Source organism: Pezoporus occidentalis, unplaced genomic scaffold, assembly GCF_034315485.1.
Source record: "Pezoporus occidentalis ecotype Australia unplaced genomic scaffold, CSIRO_AGI_Poc_V1 ctg64, whole genome shotgun sequence".
NCBI lineage: Eukaryota > Metazoa > Chordata > Aves > Psittaciformes > Psittacidae > Pezoporus > Pezoporus occidentalis.
In genome coordinates, this window is record NW_026915987.1 from 602,830 (window position 1) to 610,247 (window position 7,418).

General features: G+C 43.9%; 1 long non-coding RNA gene across 3 annotated transcripts; it reads left to right on the forward strand.

The window, feature by feature from the left end:
• Nucleotides 1-661: 661 nt before the first annotated feature.
• LOC134174928 (uncharacterized) lies at nt 662-5,378 on the forward strand. 3 transcript variants are annotated; one of them, XR_009968843.1, is made up of 4 exons: nt 662-865; nt 1,176-1,293; nt 1,797-2,142; nt 4,090-5,378. It is a non-coding gene; the product is annotated as an uncharacterized LOC134174928 (long non-coding RNA). The 3 variants fall into 3 exon arrangements; XR_009968844.1 differs by lacking the exon at nt 4,090-5,378 and adding an exon at nt 1,538-1,589 and having other exon boundaries at nt 1,797-3,633; XR_009968842.1 differs by lacking the exon at nt 4,090-5,378 and having other exon boundaries at nt 1,797-3,633.
• Nucleotides 5,379-7,418: the final 2,040 nt, after the last annotated feature.

The window sequence follows — 7,418 nt, forward strand, 5'->3', positions numbered from 1 at the left end:
AGGAAATTCTTTCCTGTTAGGGTGGTGAGGCACTGGAATGGGTTGCCCAGGGAGGTTGTGAATGCTCCATCCCTGGCAGTGCTCAAGACCAGGTTGGACGAAGCCTTGGGTGCCATGGTTTAGTGTGAGGTGTCCCTGCCCATGGCAGGGGATTGGAACTGGATGATCTTCAGGTCCTTTCCAACCCAAACTATTCTATGATTCTATGTAACCAAAAGTAGTAACTGCACAGTGAAACTTGATGTGTCCACATGCTTGCTGCTTTTCTTCTGCATGAGGCAGAGACCAGCTACTGGAAGCTCAGGTTTTCTCCGTTTTGGCCCCAGGGTTCATCTAACTTGCTGTTTCTCCTTTTCTCTTACAGGCTGACTTTGTGATCAGAAAAAGCTTCCTTTTTCCTTGCCCCACCTTTCCTTTAAACTTAATAAAACTGATAGCTAAAGCAGCTTTTCTACCCAGTGCCTGTGTGTTCAGTTTAAAAGACCCCTTCTGCAGCCTAAACCCCAATCCAAGCTGCTCAGATGAGGCATGTGAGAGTATTTAGCTTATTTGTGACTCAGTGATTGAAAATCCTTAAAACTGATCATTTGCAGCTGGTTATCCATGATATAACTAGCTGGCTACCCCAAAGTCTAGGTCTGCAAATGAATCTGATGTTTTTTTTTCCTACCCGTGCTCTGGAGGACTTTATGTTAGCTACAGATTTGCTAGGTTTTAAGCATCCTGCAAAGCCATGCCTTCAATTTGGTTGGCAATATGAGTTCTGCTCTCTGAGAGCTCTTAATGCAGCCCTGCTTTCCACAAAGGGGATCAGGAGAGTCAGGCACAGAGAACGGTGGTGTGATGTGGATATCTTATGGAGATGGTGAGTCTGCAGGGACCTGGCTTCACAAAAGCAATTAGGGTCCTACGTGTCATCAACTTCATTACTCAACATAAGCCTGTGCCTGCTGTAAATATGTGGGAGAATGTTCCATATTTATGTGTTTATGAATGGAGTTTGTGTGTGGTTGTCTTATGTTCATATGTCAGACTGTACAGAATGAAGAGGTAGGTGACTGCATGTTTTTGCATGATTGCAAAGACTGGAAACACATCTGTAGCCACATATATGCACAGCTACATGCAGCCCTAATAGGGTGACTATAAATCCTTCAAACATTTGCCTTTTGCAGGGCTGAAATGAAGATCTATTGTGCTGAATGCCTGGAGCTGGAAGTGTGTTTTTGTGCTGCATATTAATCACCAGGGAGGTGTAAAGACCTGAATGCCAATAGGCACATGTGTTGTTTGGTGTGTATTTGTATAGAAATACCACTTGTTTCTTTATGGAAACTGTACCTTAGTCTTGCAAAATAGGAAACAGGACAACTGTGGAGACAGCATGTGTAGAATGAGCCATAAAGACGGATCCTATTCAAAGCCTCCAAAAAGAGTGTTAAGTCCCCCATAGCAGGGGATGGAGGAGCTGGCACAACAGAGGTGATAGACCCGTACCACTTGAGTCTCTGTTTCTTTCCAGCACTCCTATTTTCAGGTGTTACAGCACTCAGGTATGAATCTGCCCCTGGGATCCTGGTGCTTTTTCAGTGCACGTTAAGTATGGGTTATTGCGACTCTTTCAAGTATGCAGGGGAATTTAAGACACAGGTCTTTTGGGAAGCCAGAAACATACGGTGATCATATTACTGGTGATCTTCTCGAGTGAACCTGTACCTTCTGGGCAATGTAATGTTGTTGTACAATTTTCTCTGTGTGGTACATACTGAAAAGTCAAAAATCTGTTTATCATGCAGGTGTACACTTGATGTACTGGGAATACGGATCATTCCGCGTTCGTATCTGGGTATTTCTGTGCCTTCAGCTGATCGAATAAACAAGAGCCTGTGGTACAATTCAAAGAAGAGCAATATTCCCTCTCTCAATCCAGTGCTAAGAAAACGCTGGAGAATGCAGAGCCCACAGCTCGCCCGTGTCTACAGCTGATGAGAGCAGATATCACTAAGATGACATCCCTGTCACAAACAATTCCTCTGGTCCTGCATAAATCATTGGTCGGAGGAGGGACTTTGACTAATTACTCTCAGGGTGCTGGCATGCTTTCAGCTCAGCCAGATACATGAGCCAAGCAGGATTTATCAGGTATGAACACTTTGTACTACATTACAACACCCAGTCACTTGTGATTGGATTTGGGAGTAAACTAAGGCCCAGATAATAGTCTGTGTGGATGGCAAACACACTGAACAATAAAGGGTGAGAATCACCTTCATGTTCCCAACACTGCCCTTCATCTGTCCCCTCCCTCTCCCAAGCACCTTCTCCCTCTCTATTTCTCTCCACCTCTCCTTGATGGATTAGGAGGACAATGAATAATGTGCAGCAATGAGCAGAGCAAACAAGACTTCACAATGGAGTGGTGCTGCTTTGCATTACCAAGAGACTTACTCAAACACAGTCCGGATTTACTCATCAGGTACAGGGCTCTGGAATTCCCATTGCAGAAATGCTGTTTGGAAGCATTGCTATCACCTGGACATATAATGGGGAAAATGGCTGGGAATCTGAGAAATATTCTTACAACATTCATTCATCAAGAACCGTTAAGGGCAGGATTTCCCTGTTTGATTCATGCTTTGTATTGTGCAAGCCCTGACTGAACTGCGAAGCGCCAGTGAATTGGCCTCAGATCCACAAAGTGCCACCTGAGCCACCTCTGACACCTGAATCTTGGCTATCTGAAAGATCAAGTGTTGCCCATTCTTTGTCTTTGTTTCATGTCAATCCACTTCAGGTCTGATCCTGGACCTGTTCCAGGTTCAGGAAGCTCCCAAGAGCTGTCACTTGGGTCACATCCTTAACCTGATCCTCAGACAGAGGATGCAGCACCTCCTCTGCACAAGGTCTCCCTGGGATGCAGTTGATATAATGCAAGAGGAATGTGCATCCCCTTTGTCAAACTTTAAGAAAATAGCTTAGCTGCCTTGGCAAAAGGGGGAAAACTGACTGGAAGAGTCCACATAAATATGAAGACTTGAGTGAGCCTTAAGTCTGTGGATGGGCTATTCCTTCCCTGCTGCTATGTAAGACAGATTGAAGCATCTTCAGGACAGCCAAGCTTGCCCACAGCCTCTAAAGCAAAGGTGTATTTTGGCTGATGCACAGGCTGGTGGCATTTTTATTCTTGTTTTCCTTTAACTGGCATGTCTTTTATCATTCCCAGCTCAATATTATCTGTGACTCAGTGAATGAGGAAACTGAGAGGACAAAATATATGCACCTAGATGTATGTGAGAGATGGGATTGCCAGGCAAAGGGTCTAGCAAGGAGTATTTTGCCTGCTACAGTAGACAGAGGTATAAATAGGGTGCATTTTTAGGCACCCATAAAATGCTCCCCCAGATCTTGGGATAGACACAGTCAGAGATGTCTAGAGAAGCATAATGAAGCCATTTGCTGAGCAGTATTAAAGAGAGTGTGAAAATACATTTCAGAGAGTGCTCAGTCAGTGGATCTCTGCTGAGACAATAGTCTACACGGGGGTCTTTGGTAGTTGTCTGGGGAAATCAAAGTGCTCACTGGCACCATGCACTGCTGCTTGGGCAGTACATCAGTATGTACAGCTGCCTGCTTTACCTCCAGTGGTGGGCGAAATGATCTCGCTGTGAGCTGTGGCTGCCTTTCAGCTCCGGGCACAGGTATAAATACAGATCTAAGCAGGATGTTAGTGAAATGCTTGCAGCCCTCCCTGCCAACTACGTGTGCACTGTGCCCATCTCTCCCCCCCGTGCCTGTCCTGTCAGGCAAGGAAGGTGCAGAGGGCCATTCCCAGAGAACAGGCTAAAGCTTGCACTTCTCTGCAGTCAATGGTTTTGTTTTACTGCTGAAGAGCTGGGCATCCCTTTTCAAAGCGTGGACCCTTTTCTCCATTTGCCTTCCCTTCTTTTCCCTTCCCTTATCTCTTCCCTTCATTCCACCCCCCCCTTTTTTCTTTTCCCCTTCCTATTTTCCCCTTCCCCCCTCCCACTTCCCTTTTTCCCCTTCCTTTCCTCTTCCCCTTTCCCTTTACTCTCCCTCTCCTTCCCCCAGGCATTCTGTAGGTACAGGCAGTTCAATCACAGGAGTTCAGTTGCGAGACAAGGACATGCAATAAAGAGACAATAAACAAACAGTGGTGTATGAGTGGAGCTGAAGAAAGAATAGACATGAACTCAACCCCATTATTTGCTTTCCTTTGTGCTTTTTCCATCTGGATACAGAGGAATATGTGCCAACAAAGCTGATGGGAAAGCAGACAAGGGGGTTTTCTATGAGCCACTTTTCCAGTACTCCTCAGAAAGTTTCAGGTTTGTGGTGGAGACACATTGGTGCTTTTGGAGGTAGCTGAGCCAAGGAAAGAGCATTTGGTTGGGTGCTGAGGATGCTGATGTGTGGGAAGCTACAGCCAGCACACAAGTATCCAGAAAGACATTGGTTTCCACATAGACTTGAATGTCTTTTAGCAGAAGGTGTTGTGCAGCTGCACTGGTTAATCCATGTTAATTAAATTGTTATCACCTTACTCACATTTCCTTTTGGAAAGGTTTGGGTTTGGATCTTTACATTTTGGGGTTTTTTTTTGAATAGTAAAATGCAGCTTCTGCAGAACAAGACATACCCATGTGAAAATGTTGACCTTCGTTTTTGTGATAGGGGAAGGGGAACTGCAACAGTTTGATTTGCTGTTTTGAAACCAGCGTATTTCATTTGGCTCAAACTGACTAATGTTTCTTTAATCTTCTATCTATTACACTTCTGGATCTGGTTCAACGTTAAGCTGTATATTTCCTCTGAAGGTGTCCCATGGAATTGTGGCTGAGACATCTCTACCCCCCAGCACTGACCTTGCTGGCTAAAGCAGCTTCCCAATGCAGGGTGGTCTCCCCTTGGAGGGAGGTGGGTGATGCACCTTCCTGGTGCCTCATGCCTGCAGGTGTATCCTATGCTCTTTGCAGCTTGCCAAAGCGTTGCCCCATCTCTGGTCTATGTGCTGTTCAAGACCACATTCACATTTGATTCATGGAAAAGGACTAAAGCTTAAATAAAGCTGCAAAAGCCACAAACTTAGCTTTAAAACTTAGCTTTTAACTCATGTTAAGGTTTGGCCAGTACACGTGGCTGGGTAGCTTCTCCTTATTGCAAGCTCTGTAGCAAACTGAAATGCAAACCAGGAGCACTCTATGGTTGCTAGTGGTTTCAACACCTAGGCCTACACTTGAAGAAGCATCTGACTTTCTCTTTTTAATCAATCTTAAGATTACATTGGTGGTTGAGGCTTTTCCAAAGGATAGAACCAGGCCAGCACTGGCTGCATTTGCCCTGATGTGTTTTCATCCTGTCCCCCAGAATTACCCTGGCTGCAGCCACGAAAGTGTCTCCTGGCATTTTCAAAGATGGTGAATGTCAGACCTGCATGTAAATCCAGACCTTGGTCCTCTGCAGAATGAGCTTCAAATGGCAAAATAATGTGCCATAACTACTACATTGTGCAAAGACATTGATAAGACTGTGTCAAGGACAGTGTTAATTACTGTTAGTCTCTCTGGTATCACTGCTTGCTTCTTTATACATCACAGTAACAAGATATGATGGGGATTGTACCTAAATCAGGTTCTCCCTTCCAAGTGTCCTACTGGCTGGTCTGGCCACTAGGAATCACAAGGAGTGCATGTTTTTGGTGGGGAACAGACCACCTAAGCAACAAAGTGATCCCGGGTGGGCTATAAACTTACTGTGAAAAAATGAATTGGAAGTGTGTGGCTTTGGCAAACATATTTTTTGTGGCTTAAGCCTTCAATCAACCCATCATTCACTCAACAGCTGGCAGAAGAGGAAAGAAAATCCACTCTTTTGTGATAGAGCAAAGATTTCATAACGAAGAGGATGCCAAAATCTGCTCTTTGCTATGCAGAAACAGGTAGAGTACAAATAATCCTCACGTCAGTTTGGTCACCTAGATCCCATACCCATTTAAATGAGAAGAAAGCATGAGGCTGCTGAACTCTCTGTTAGTTTTATATCCCCATTCAGATCTCCCTGCTTTGCCATTCTGTTCTCCATGCCTTTCCTCAGCAGAATGGTTAGTTGCCTCTGGAACTAATTCACTTTATGTGCTGCAATGATTGCACCTGGCATCCTCTCCCGTATCTTCACTTGGGCTTTCCTTTAATTCTTCCTTCTCTGCTTTCTTAGAAGATGTTCTCCATGGTATTAAAGGTGGATTTACTTCTGAGAAGGGAAAAACACAAAGTCATAAAAATCCTTTACAGTTCTAATTAGACTTGAGTAATGTATGTAGACAAAGACAGCCTTACCTGTACCAGTAAATGGAGGATCTGGGAGTCTGACTGCCTTTTGCCTTATTACTCAGTGGAGAACTGGTGTATCTCGTGATGATCAGGGACAAAGTAAGTAATGAGCACAGTGCTGTGGGCATAGTGAGGATGAATGGAGGATTTGGGGGTCAGCCAGTCCTCATGGCTTATTGCGCCTCAGGGCTTTTTCCTTTGACTTCAGATGAGCCACTTAAATTTCTCTGCCTCTGCTTCTTTGCATGTGACAGGCAAGGAAAATGCATATATGCTCTGTGTGGTAAATGATATGAAGTGTTTGAAATGGTGGCAAGGTTTGTTAGAAACCTTGTCGCTGGAGGACAGATGCGAGGATAAAGGATATAACAGGAATACAAGGAGGAAGAGCAGAGACAGCTCAGGTGGTCTCAGATGAAAAGATCCTTTTCTTTCCCAAAGAATTCCCATGAAAGCTCATGCAAGAACCTCTAAATTAGGAAAAGAAGCATTTGCTTTAGCTTTCAGGTCAAGGATTAAAACACAGGAAGATTAAGAATTGTATTCTGTGCCTCAGTTTCCCCTTTCTCTAATGGCAGCTACAAGCAATACTGCTTCTTCACTGTGTCCCTTTTGGTTTCCAAGGCCTGTCTTCCTTTCCTATATAGACCAAGACTAATGGCTTGATTGAATCCTGAAGCTTTGAAAAGTAAATGCACTGCCATTTAGGAAGTTGTTTTCTTCACCAATAAACAGCTTTATCTGGTAATGGAAGAAAGTAGACAAGAACATATCTGAAAGAAAGGGTGTTAATAGGTTAAAATGAATCCTCCCACCTTTCCCAAAGTGAATGCACATTTATCTGAATAGCTTGATTGCAGTTGGTTATGTAAATGAATTGTTAATATCTACACATGCTTTATTCTATTACAATGAAGTCACAAATCAAATTAGGACAAAGATTTCTCTTTAATTTCTGTGCTTTTCTTCTCCTTTTTTTTTCAATTACTGCACTTTATGTAATTTTTCATCTCTCTCTGACAGCTTATTAACAGGCTTGAAGCTCACAAATTAGCATTTCTTAAAGCCCAC